Below are 12,983 nucleotides of genomic sequence, written 5' to 3'. Positions count from 1 at the left end.
ATTACTTCCATAGGCTATATGTAGATTATTCTAATTTACATTCTAATACCCCCTTTTTTGTAACTCTAAGATATCAGGACTTAAACTATCTGAAAGCCTTAAAAGATGCCTATTCCCTTTTCCCATTCTATTTCAAACAAGCCATATGTTAAAAGAGGGTAATACAAAAACTGCTCTTATTCCTTTTACACTTTAAACTTTGTAAAAAATTTAAACTATACATTTGATCTCCAATATGAACCAATGTCATTTCTATATCATTTAGTCCATTATTAGTTTGCTCATCAATGAGATTGTCTATGCCACAGTTCATTGGTGTTTTTCTAACAATGCTGCATCTGTATAGTTTGTTGCAATGCGGTTCCAGCGACTGCAGCCACTGTGATGCTTCCAATGATTCCAATGACAGATGCAATAATGAATCCAATTAGTCTATTAGTCCTTTTTAGATATTCTTTTGCCAAATGGATCAGTATATGTGTTTCTGGAGAGGATTGCAAAGATCTTGACATCTGCACCGGCAGTCAAATACCTCTTCTCCTTGCTGCTCTAATCGTCTCATTTTCCTGCAACATAAATGCTTGGGGACAAGTGAATAGAGAATAATTTTCACAATTAGAAGTTTGATTTCTTATATGCATATGAACTTTAACAAGTATATATGGATCTCTAATACATATTTGTATATAGTGCTTATGGCTGCTATTTAAAAAGAAGTTATAGTTACTAGAATTGGCTATAAAAATTGGTCTCAGTCCTAGAAAAATTTTCTGTCAATTTCTTTCACTAATGCTATATTTATCATCCCATGAATTTGGCACAAATTATCCTCCATGAATTAAACCCTGATTTAGCTTGCCTGTCCATATAGTCTCAGTTATCTTCAAGTTAGAGATGGGTGACCCCACAGGGGCTGCATCTCTTACAATTCCATAGGAATCATTAATTATGATAACTGCTCAATCCATATGACATAACTGTCATCTATTCCAACTTTCTTTCCCATCTAACAGGCAAGTATCCTTTGTATCCATAGATTTACGCATATAGGTCTTTCTAAAAATGGAATTAAATTTGACACCAGTTTTCTTTTTATTGGATCTAGAAATCTTAAACTTGTATTCAGATTATTTTGGTAAAGTTGAATTGGCCCATGTTAGGGCCCACAGATAATCCCAGTAAGTATAAATATGTCCCTGTCCTTCAGCAATCAAAATTGTATGTCCTATAGTATACATTACCCATTCAGTTATTTTTGTCCGGGTTGACATGTCTGGGTTTTATTCTCTTCGAAGGAATCCAAACTGAAGTTCCGTCATCTGCAATGACAAGAGCAAATCCCCTTCCCCACACCTTTACCATTCCTGGTTTCCATAAATCATCTTTAACATCTTTCCAATAGATTGGCTGCAGCTGCAGTTCTGTTTGGGTTGTATCATTTTTCTTTCCCAAATTACTAAAATGTTGTTCTGCAGGAGTCTGTGATGAATTATCATAAATGTTTAAAAAGTTTAGAGTAAACAATGCCTTTGCTAATTGATCTTTAGGAGTACTTATTTTCATAACATCATCCTCCTGATCATCATCTCCCCCTTTTTGTTTTAAAAGCATAGACTTTAGCGTCCGGTTTGCTCATTCAATAATTCCTTGCCCTGAGGGATTGTGTGGAATTCCGGTGATATGAGTAATATTAAAAGTAATACAAAATTTATGAAATTTTTTTCCTGTATAAGCAGGACCATTGTCCGTTTTAATAGATTGAGGGCATCCCATAACAGCAAAAGCATTAAGTAAATGTGATCGAACATGGGAGAAACGCTCTCCAGATTGTACAGTAGCCCAGATGAAATGAGAACAAGTGTCTATGATAACATGTACATATTGCATTTTACCAAAATGTGAAATATGAGTAACATCCATTTGCCATAATTCATTTACTTTTTGACCTCGAGGATTAACCCCTGATGCAAAGGGGCGTGCATTTAAAGGTCCACAGGTTGGACAAGTCCTAACAATGTCCTGAGCTTGCTGTTTAGATAAAGATGGAAATTTCTTTCGCAGCCCTTTGCTATTGATATGGGTTAATTTGTGAAGTGTTGTAGGATCTTGCAGTACCCCTACAAGAGTATCTGCTTGCTGATTTTGTAATGACAAAGGACCCGGAAGATTGGTATGAGCTCTTATGTGCATGATAAAAAGAGGATTGATTCGACTTCTGACTAATGTTTGTAAATGTAAAAACATTCGGGACAAGTCACCTCTTTCAAACAAAGAAGCTGTCTCAATGTGAGTAACTGTTTGGCAAACATATTCAGAATCAGAAACAATATTAAGAGATTGTGGAAAATTTTGTAAAACTTGAATTACTGCTGCTAATTCAGTACGCTGGGCTGAGGTATAAGGCGTTTTCCAACTTTTGTTTTCCCCTGGGGTGACATACGCAGCCTGTCCATTGCTACTACTGTCAGTAAAGACAGTAATAGCTCCCTCCAACGGGGAAGCCCTAACTATTTTAGGCAAGATCCATTGTGTTCTTTTTAGAAATTGCAAAAGTCTCGACATAGGCAAATGATTATCAATTTGTCCTTTGAAGTCGCTTAATGCTATTTGCCAAGAGGTATTGAAAATATATAAACTTTGAATTCTTCCTTTGTGAGATCACACACTATGCGATTAGGATCGCAACCTCTTAATTGAAAATATCTTTGACGACCTCTGGCTATTAAAGAAATGATTTTTTACAGATATGTATGTAAGCGTTTTTGTTTATTGTTTGGTAAAAAAATCCATTCTAAAACACCATCTTGCCAAAATAGGCCTGTAGGAGATTGTAAGGTAAAAAAAATAATAAAATCAACAGGCTTTTCTATATCTATTTGAACAAGCTGTCCTTCTTGGATGCATTGTTCAATTAATTGTAACTCTCGTTCAGCTGCAGCTGTTAACTGCCTTTTGCTTAATAGATCAGAATCTCCTTGTAAAATATCAAACAAGTTTTGTAACATATAATTAGGAATCCCTAAAGTCGGTCTAATCCAATTAATATCTCCTAACAGTTTTTGAAAATCATTTAAAGTTTGTAAATTATCCCGTCTTAATTGTATTTTTTGAGGAATTATTTTATTTGCAGCTATTTGCATTCCTAAGTATAGGTAAGGCTCAGTCTTTTGAATCTTTTCTGGAGCTATTTGCAGCCCATATTGAGGTAAAATTTTTATATTAGCACTGAAAACTTTTTCCAAAGAGTCATCATTGTCACATGCAATTAAAATGTCATCCATATAGTGAATAATAAGGGCCTCTGGAAATTTATTTCTTATTTCTTGTAAGGGCTGATGCACAAATAGTTGACATATAGTGGGACTGTTCATCATCCCTTGGGGTAAGACACACCATTGATATCTTTGCATCGGAGCCTGATTATTCAGTGCCGGAACAGAAAACGCAAACTTTTCTTTATCTGCTGGATGCAGAGGGATATTAAAAAAACAATCTTTTAAATCAATAATAACCAATTTCCAAGACTGAGGAATCATAGAGGGTTGAGGAACCCCCGGCTGAAGTGCACCCAGAGGGCTCATGGCTTTATTTACTGCTCTTAAATCAGTCAGCATTCTCCATTTTCCAGATTTCTTTTTAATAACAAAAACTGGAGAATTCCATGGACTTTGGGAAGGTTCAATATGTTGTAATTGCAATTGCTCTTGGACAAGATTATGAAGGGCATTCAATTTTTCTTGAGGAAGGGGCCATTGATCCACCCATATTGGCGTAGTAATAAGCCATGTTATTGGGGTAATGATGCCCTTTGCTTCAATGGCCCCCATTATAAATTTGTTTGCTCCTTGGAATATCCTAAACCTCGATAATCCCTTGTTTGTCTAGTGTTTTGAAATTGCATCTTTAAGTATAGTTGTTCTGCCTTATCTGATAAGTGAGGGATATGCAAATATGTTCCCCACTGCGAAAGCAGGTCTCTGCCCCAGAGATTCAAACCGACATCTGCCACAAAAGGTTGTAATGTTGATTTTTGTCCTTCTGCAATTACTTCAAATATTTCAGCACTTTGATAAATATCAGTCATGGTACCTATGCCGGTGAAAACAGTAGGTGCCCTTTTTAATGTCCGATTTTGGGGCCAATATCTTTTAGCTATGATAGTTACATCAGCTCCAGTATCAATCAAACCCAGAAAAATTTTATCTTTAATAGTAATGGTAATTTCTGGGCGGTTGTCCCCAATAAATGTTTGCCAATAAATTTCATTTCCAGTTGAACCAAAACCTCCTTGACGATTGAAGGGCAGAGAAGGAGGAACATGATAAGGTAAAAGTAGTAATTGAGCAATGCGTTGCCCAGTTTTAATCTGAAAAGGCTGTAAAGATTGAACCATAATCTTCAATTCCTCTTTATAGTCATTGTCAATTAAACCAATTTGTATTAATAGACCCTGCTTAGTTAAACTACTCCTTCCAATTATTAAACCAGCAGTATGGTTGGGCAGAGGGCCAGAAACTCCGGTGCTAATTAATTGAACACCCATTTCAGGTTGAAGTAAAATATCCTCAGCTGCAGGTAGATCTATTGCAGCACTACCTCGAGTTGCAGCTTTTAACTCTAAGAGTGGAATGCATGGTTTTTGCCGTTGCTGACAGGATACTGTGTCTGTGGAGCTGGCTCATGTTGTTTGTCCTGGGGCCCTGAGCTAAGCCCGCAAGGCAGTTTCCCGACCTTTTCAATAGAGCACCATTTCTGTGTGTTCTAGAATGACATTCATTCGCCCAATGAAAGCCCCTCTGGCAAATAGGACCTAATCTGGATGGCTGTTTTTTAGTTGGGGCGGAATTATTATCATGAAAAGATTTACAGTTCATCTGAAAGTGCCCAAATTTTCCACATTTAAAACAATTTCCTTTCTTTAGATCCAAGTTAGATTTCATGGTAGCTGCTAATACTGCCATTTGATGAGAAGTAGACCCAGTGTCCTGACAGGCTTTTATATAGTCCTGTATGGAACCACCAGCAATTTTAATGGGTCGAATAGCCTTTTTACACTCATTGTTAGCATTATCAAAGGCTAATGTCATTAAAATTAAATCACGAGCTTCAGATGCTTGCACGGTTTTTTGAATCACGTCTGTTAGACGTGCTACAAATTCGACATACGGCTCATTATGTCCTTGAATTACTTTAGCAAAAGTTAAAGCAGGCTGTCCTGGTGTAGAAATTCTCTGCCAGGCTGCAAGACAAGCCATTCTGACTTGGTTGATACTGCTATTATCATATTGTAACTGTCTTTCAATACCTGCCCGTTGTCCAGCACCCATGATTTGATCTGCTGTTATTAACACTGGAGGTTGTTCATTAGCATTCCTCCTAGCCAACTGATTAGCTTCATCAGTCCACCATGTTTTAAATTGTAAACATTCAGCTGTACTTAAAACAGTTCTGGCTAACATCTCCCAATCCCAAGGAATTAATCTATCGACATGAGCCATGCCCTGGACTAGACCTGTAGTATACGGAGAATTTACTCCGTACTGGGCACAAGCCTGTTTCAACTCTTTTAACAGTTTAAAAGGAACGGGCTCATGACGAATTTCTACAGTGCCCTGAGGATTATTTTGATCGGGAGGCAAGTGATTAACTGTTACAGGAAAAGCTGATAGAAGTTGTACTGCCTCCAGGTCCCCTTGCTGAGATCCCTGCAGTAAACATTTCATTATGGATGTTTTGGGTGTAGGCTTCGGTGCTATTACACGATTCATATATTTAGCTGAATCGCCAGTATCTGTAAAAAATGGATTCTGAGGAGGCTGTGGACTGGGAATAGGGGCAGGAGGTGGATTGCAAATTCGTGCAGGGAATATGGAATTCTGCTGATATAAAGTAGGTTTTGTTTGATCAGAATCTGGGAAGTTTTGAGGGCAAGTGAAGCTTGCCTTCTTTGAAAAAGGGGTGGTATGGGCTACAGTGTAAGAACACCGCGAGAACGTAGATTTAACATCTTCCTCATCTGTACTTATATCCTCCTTATCTCTAAATTTCACTCCATTTTCATCTATATCTATTGTCGTAGTCATGCTTTTTTGGGAAAAATTCTCAGTCTCCCCATCTTCACTTTCTGACTGTAAGGGATCTAAGGCTGCCGCTATTTGATGACACAATGTCCATGCTGATAATGGGACAGTCTCCCCCTTTCGATAGGCCCTCTGAAGAGCCTTCATAACTAAACGCCATTGTTTTAAATTCAAAATATTACGACTCTCAGGATGAAACCATTGACAATGTTTTTGAATGAGATCAAATACGCTTATTAATTCAGATGTTTTAATGAGCACCCCATTAGCTTCTAACAGTGTTTTCAATTCACACACATACTCCTCCAGCCGCCCATTGTGATTACCCATTACCCTGATGATCCAAGGAAAATGCTTACTTACAAATACGACTCGAGTCCTCTTCTATCGGCTGGACACACGTGCCTCTAATGAGACTTTTCCTTGGTTCCTTAATATTGATTTGGAGTCTTCTTCTTCGAGCCCCACATTTGGGCGCCAAATGTTGCTTTCTGTAGAAACAGAGCTTGAAGGATATTAAGGAATGATGAGAAGGAGAGAGAGAAAGGAAGAAAAGAAAGACAGACACAAATGGGTTCAGGGGGTCTGAAGCTTAAATCTATATCAGACATCAGACAACTTTATTTTCAACCAGATCTTAGTTATATACCACAGGATGTCAATAGATATGCAGGCATCTCCTGAGGGAGCAAGATTTTTATCTCACAGTGTTCTTCATACTTAACATAACTGTTTGGGGTAAACATTCTCTTCCTCCCAGACTGCTCTACATAACAATCGCCACAGTCTACCGCTGCCATCCCGAGGCCAGCAGCTTGCAACGAATTCTGTAGGTCTTGCTTTAAACTCTCGGCTTCTACATTAGTCTGTCTGCCCTTGTGCCAATACCATGCTGTTTTGATTGCTATGGCTTTATAATATGTTTTAATATCGGAAGTGTGACTCCATTATTCTTATTGAAGATGGCTTTAACTATTCAGGAACCTTTACTCTTCCATATAAATTTGATGATTGGCTTTCCATTTCTGCAAAGGAGGTTGTTGGAATTTTAATGGGAATTGCCTTGAAATGTATAAATTATTTTGAGTAGTATTGACATCTTGATCTTTAGTCTTTCAAACCATGAACATGGAATATTCTTCCATTTATTTAGGTCTTCTTTGATTTCTTTTAGCAATGTCTTATAGTTTTCTGTGTACTAGTCTTTTACATCCTTGGTTATATTATTCCTAGATATTTTATTATTTTAGATCCTGTTGCAAATGAAATTTTTTTCTTGATTTCTCGTTCCAATTGTTCATTGCTTGTATCTGGAAACACTGCTGCTTTTGGGGTGTTGATCTTGTACCCTGCCGCTTTGCTGAATTCATTCATTAACTTTAGGAGCTTTGCTGTGGATTTTTCAGGATTTTGTGTACATAAGAGCCTATCATCTCACATAGGGAAAGTTTTACTTTTTCCTTTCCAATTTGGATCCCCCCCCTTTTTTTCTTTTTCTAGCCTAATTTCTCTGGCAAGAACTTCCAGTACAAAGTTGAATAGTAGTGCTGTCATGGGTCATCCTCATGTTCCTTTTCTTAGAGGGAAAGCTTTCATTCTTTCACCATTAAGTAGGATGTTAGCTGTGGGCTTTTCATATATACCTCTTATCATGTTAAGGAAGCTCTCTTCTATTCCTAGTGTTCTATGTGTTTTTATTAAAAAAGGGCGCTGTATTTTGTCAAATGCCTTTTCTGCAATTGGATGATCATGTGTTCGTTTTGTTAATGTGGTGTATTAAACGTTAATTGATTTTCTTATATTGAACAATCCTTGCATACAAGGTATAAATCCTGGTTGATCATGGTGTATAATCCTTGTAATACGCTGTTGGATTCGTTTGCTAGTATTTTGTGAGAATTTTTGCATCTATATTCATAAAAGACACTAGCCAGAGGTTTTCTTGTAGTATCTGTATCCAGCTTTGGTGTAAGGGTGATGCTGGCCTTGCAGAATGAGTTAGGGAATGCTACCTCCTCTTAAAATTTGTGTAGGAATTAAAGCAGAATTGGAGTTAAGTACTCTTGGAAATGTTTGGTAGAACCCACTGTGAAGCCATCTGGTACTGGGCTTTCTTTGCTGGGAGGTTTTTTTAAAAAAAATTTTTTTAAATTAATTTTAAATAAAAAAATGACAACAAAGAAACACAAACATTCTCAATATATAATTCCATTCTACATATATAATCAGTAATTGACAATATCATCACATAGTTGCATATCATAATCATGATCATTTCTTAGAATATTTGCATCAATTCAGAAAAAGAAATAAAATGAAAACAGAAAAAAAAATTATACATACCATACTCCTTACCCCTCCCTTTCATTGTGGTTTACTTTTATGCGTAACACTATACTATTATGAAACGGAAGGAGAAAAAAGTATAAAGACTCAACCATTAAACCTTTAGCAACTCGGGCTGTAACTCAATGTGTAATTTCTCTGACTAAATTTCATTCTCCCTTCACTTCTATTGGGGTCCATTACATTGAATTCATTAAGGCCATAACTACTCCAGAATGTTTGTAAAACCCATTGACATCTGCTCTTATTGATATTTATTTCTTATTTTTGGCTGCTCCGCATGTAAGAATTTCCCTGGTGTATGCAGTGAGAAGTAAAATGCTGGGCATACACTTCTTCCATCATGATAAGCATTGCCAAATCGTTACCCCACATGATGGAATTGTTACCCTACACATGCCCTACAGCGGAATAGAAGAGTTCCCATTTGTCTCCATCCTCATCAATACTTGGCAAAATTTTTATTACTCTGTGGATGCAAGGGAGTTTCTTCTTGGTGCTGGTTTGTCTTTAACATCTTCAGCCCTTGCTAACCACCCTTTCTCACAAAGACAGTTCAGGTCCCAGCAGTGGAAATTTCACTAGGCAGAAGAATTTAAACTTTCACACTATCATTCTTGCTTTTCATGATAACAAACAGTTACAGTTCTCTACGACTGTTGGGCAAGCATTACCCACTTTCCAGTTCGGTAGACATATGAAAATTTCTTTTATGATAAGGGAGGGTAAATAAGTCAGATTAAATCAAAATATTAGGTAAGTCATCCTACAGATTGCATGTGATTGTGAGAAAAAATTGTGCAGGGGGCATGTGGATGATGGAAGGTGGGAAAGTGTGGGGCTCCTGATTAGTTGCAGGCGTATATTGATGGGCTCTGAGATCAGTGGGTTTGGCAGCTGGGTAAAACCTCCCACAGAAGTGCAGCATTTCCGAACTGAAAGTAATCCCGGGGATTGTGCACTCTAACGTGCGTATTTCACAGGTGACGAAATTGTGGTCCAGAGAGAGGAAGCATCTTGCCCATGGTGGCACCGTGAGTCAGTGGCTGAGCAGAGGTGACACCCAGGTTTTCCTGACTCAGGACAAGATGAGGAGGTGGTGAGATTGATAAGAAAGAGGAAGGAAATCTTACAAATGTCTAGGAGAATCGGCCCTTATTTCTGATTCTGTGAACCCAGTGTTTAACGTCTCATCATCCATCATTCCCACCTTGGGATGCTGGAGATGGATTTCATGGCCTGGTCCCCACCCCCACCTCAGGATGTTGGGGAAGGATTCTTGAGGACTGGTCCTCACCCCCACCTTGGAGTGCTCGGGATGGATTCTCTTCCCTGGGCCCCTCTCTCAAATATCTCAGAGCTGAGATGCTTAAGCACAGGGCTTCCTTATCCCCCCCAGCAACAAAGCCCCTGTCAGTTTCTCCAGGACCATGGCTGAAAATTATATGCCGCATATTCCATCTGCTAAAATTCTACTCTGGTCTCTTTTCTAACTTCTAAGTTTTGAGTTCCTAATTTTAGTTTGCCTAAAGAACTTCCTTTAACATTTCCCAAAGCTCCTCACTTGTGTTTCCTAGGCTGCTCAAAGCAAATACCATGAAATGGGTTGGATTAAACAAAGAGGATTTATTCACTCATGGTTTTGAGGTAAAAAAAAATGTCCAAATCCAGGTGTCATCAAGGCGATAATCAAGGTGATGCGTTCTTCCTGAAGACCAGCTGCTGGTGATCCTTGGCTCCTCTATTGCATGGCAAAGCACAGGGAAGTGTCTGCTGGTCTCTCCTTTCTCTTCCAGGTTTCATTGATTTAGGCTTCCTGCTTTCATGGCTTTCTCTCTCTGTCTGGATTTCATTCCACTTGTAAGGACTCCAGTAAGAGAATTAAAACCCATACTGAATGAGGTGGGCTACAGCTTAACTAAAGAAACTTCATCAAAAGGTCCTACTTACAATGGATCCCACAGGAATGAACTAGATTTAAGAACATACTTTTCTGGGGTATATACAGCTCCAAATCCCCACACCCCTCAAACCTTCTCTTTGTCTCTCAAGGATAATTGATGGCATTACCATCTTGGCCAAGAAATTGCAGGGTCTTCTAATTGCTGGAGAAAGAAATCTCAGAAAGAAAGGAAGGGAAATATAGAAGCATCCTCTTCCCTCTGGCTGTAACAAAGTAGGTATCGTTCTTCATCCCTAAATTGTTCTGACAAACTTGAGAACATTTGTGCAAGGATCCATCTTATTCTCCTGTCATAACAGGAGCTCAGTGTGAATATGTAAAGCCTTGTCTGGTGATTATTAAACTGTTCTCAGAATAGTTTGAAAGCCTCTAAGAAGTGTTATTTGCACAAAGGAGTCCTTTAAGACACCCAGACTTGGAAAACTATTACTTGGTCCTGTGAATTGTGACGGTTGACTCCAAAAATGTGATTTTGATGACCTTAATTAATCATCAATTAACCTGGGAATGACATTTACATTTTCATCTCAGTTTTTGGAAAAGTACAAATACTTTGTTGGGTCAGAAGAAGAGCTTTGGAACTTCTACTTTCTGCCTAATTGCATAAAGTTTAAAATGTTGTCATTTTATTGGACTGCTTATTCAAACCAACAGTGGAGTCTTCATCTCATTTAAAATTCCATCTTAATTTATGTTTCGCTTTTTAGCTATCCCTCTTTGCATTATGATTTCGTGGCTGCTCTAGGAATTATAATATGCACCCTCTAAAATTAAAATATATATTCTAGTATCTCCCAGTCTATATAGAATTAATATTGTGACAGGACACAAAATATAGAAGCCTTGCAACTATATAGGTCCAGCTATCTTCTGTCAGTAGAAAATGCTATAACTTTTGCTTTAACCAGTTTATATATATATTTTAAATCAAACGAAAAATCCTTTTTAAAAATATTTACCCAGATGATTACCAATTCTGGCACTCTTCTATCCTTTCTTCAGATCTGAATTACCATCTGTTAGCCTTTCCTTCTGCCTAAAGAACTTCCTTTAGTATTTCTTGTAGTACAGGTCAGCTGGAAGTACCTGTACTACAAGTTCTTTTACTTTTCTTTTATCTAAAAATGTCTTTATTTTGCCTGAATTCATGGAAGATATTTTCACTGATTGTAGAACTCTGGCTGGACTTTTGCTGTTGTTTTCTCCGCTCAGTACTTACAAGATGTTTTTCCACTATTGTCTGTCCTCCATGGTCTCTGGTGGGGAGTCAGAAATCATCCAAGTCTCCTGTATGTAATGAACCTTTTCTTCTGCCTACTTTAAAGACTTTCCCTTTGTCTTTGATTTCAACAATTTGGCTATGATGTGCCTAGGTGTGGTTCTCTTTGTATTTGTCCTGCCTAGGGTTTGCTGCGCTTCTTAAATCTGCATTCCTCTCACCAAATTTAGGGATGCTTTTGGATATTCTTTCTTCAAATACTTTTTGTTCCATTCTCTCTCCTTTTCCTCTGGGAGTCTAAATATGTATCTGTTAGATCTTCAATATTGTCCCACAGTCTTTCACTCCATTTTTCCTAATCTCTTGTCTCTGTTCTTCAGATTGATAATTTCTATTGCTCCTTCTTCAAGTTCAATGATGCCTTCATCTTTTTCCATTTTGCTGTTACTCCTAACCAAAGAAGTTTTATTTCTGCCATTGTATTTTTCACTTTGATAATTTCCACTCAGTTGTTTTTTATAGTTTTTATTTTTCTGTTGAAATTTTCCATCTTTTTTTTTTTTAGCGTATTTCCTTTAGGTTCTTTATGTCTTTTTCATTTATAATTTTAATTGTGGTTTTAAAAGTTCCTAGTCTGTTAATCTCAATATCTGGGTCATCTTGGGGTTAATTTCCATAAGTTGTCCTTTTCTTTTAAGAATAGATCACTTTTTCCTATTCTTCAGATGTCAAGTAATTTGGGATTTAATATATACTGAATACTATAAATATGCTGTAAAGACTCTGGATTCTGTTGTAATGTTCTGAACATTGTTAATTTTGGTTGTTTTATAAGGTACTTAACTTGGCTAGAATCAAACTGTGAAGTTCCCCATCTGCTCCTCCCATGGTAGCCAGCAGTTCATGTCTTGGTTTGGTTGTTTCAGTCTTAGCTGAACTGCTTGGAGTCTGCCCCATGCATGCAAACATAGCTGAGGGGACAGCCAGATATTTGGACAGTTTATACATAGAATTTGAGGTTACACCTCTCTGCTTCTCTCCTTCCTGGGATTTCTAGCCCTACATGCCAGTGGCTTTTGTTGCCCTAAATTCTAACTTCTGTTTTTTGGGGTCAGTAAGACTGTGCATTTTCTACCAGAGATTCTCTGCCCTGCCTGGCACTGACAGGGACCTGTCCTCAATCTAAACTCATGAACTGGGAAATTCACCAATGATATTCCTGTCTTCGAGTACTTAGTCCCTCCAATGTCTGCTGGTTCTGGTCACTCTCTAGCACCTTCCAGTAGTTGTTATTTTGTGTTTCCCCCAGAGTTTACAGTTGTTATCTGCAAGAACGTTGGTGGGTAGGAGCTCTGCAGCTACATTGGAAGTCCTC

This window comes from Tamandua tetradactyla, chromosome 23, assembly GCF_023851605.1.
Source record: "Tamandua tetradactyla isolate mTamTet1 chromosome 23, mTamTet1.pri, whole genome shotgun sequence".
Taxonomy (NCBI): domain Eukaryota; kingdom Metazoa; phylum Chordata; class Mammalia; order Pilosa; family Myrmecophagidae; genus Tamandua; species Tamandua tetradactyla.
This window is presented reverse-complemented; position numbering follows the sequence as displayed.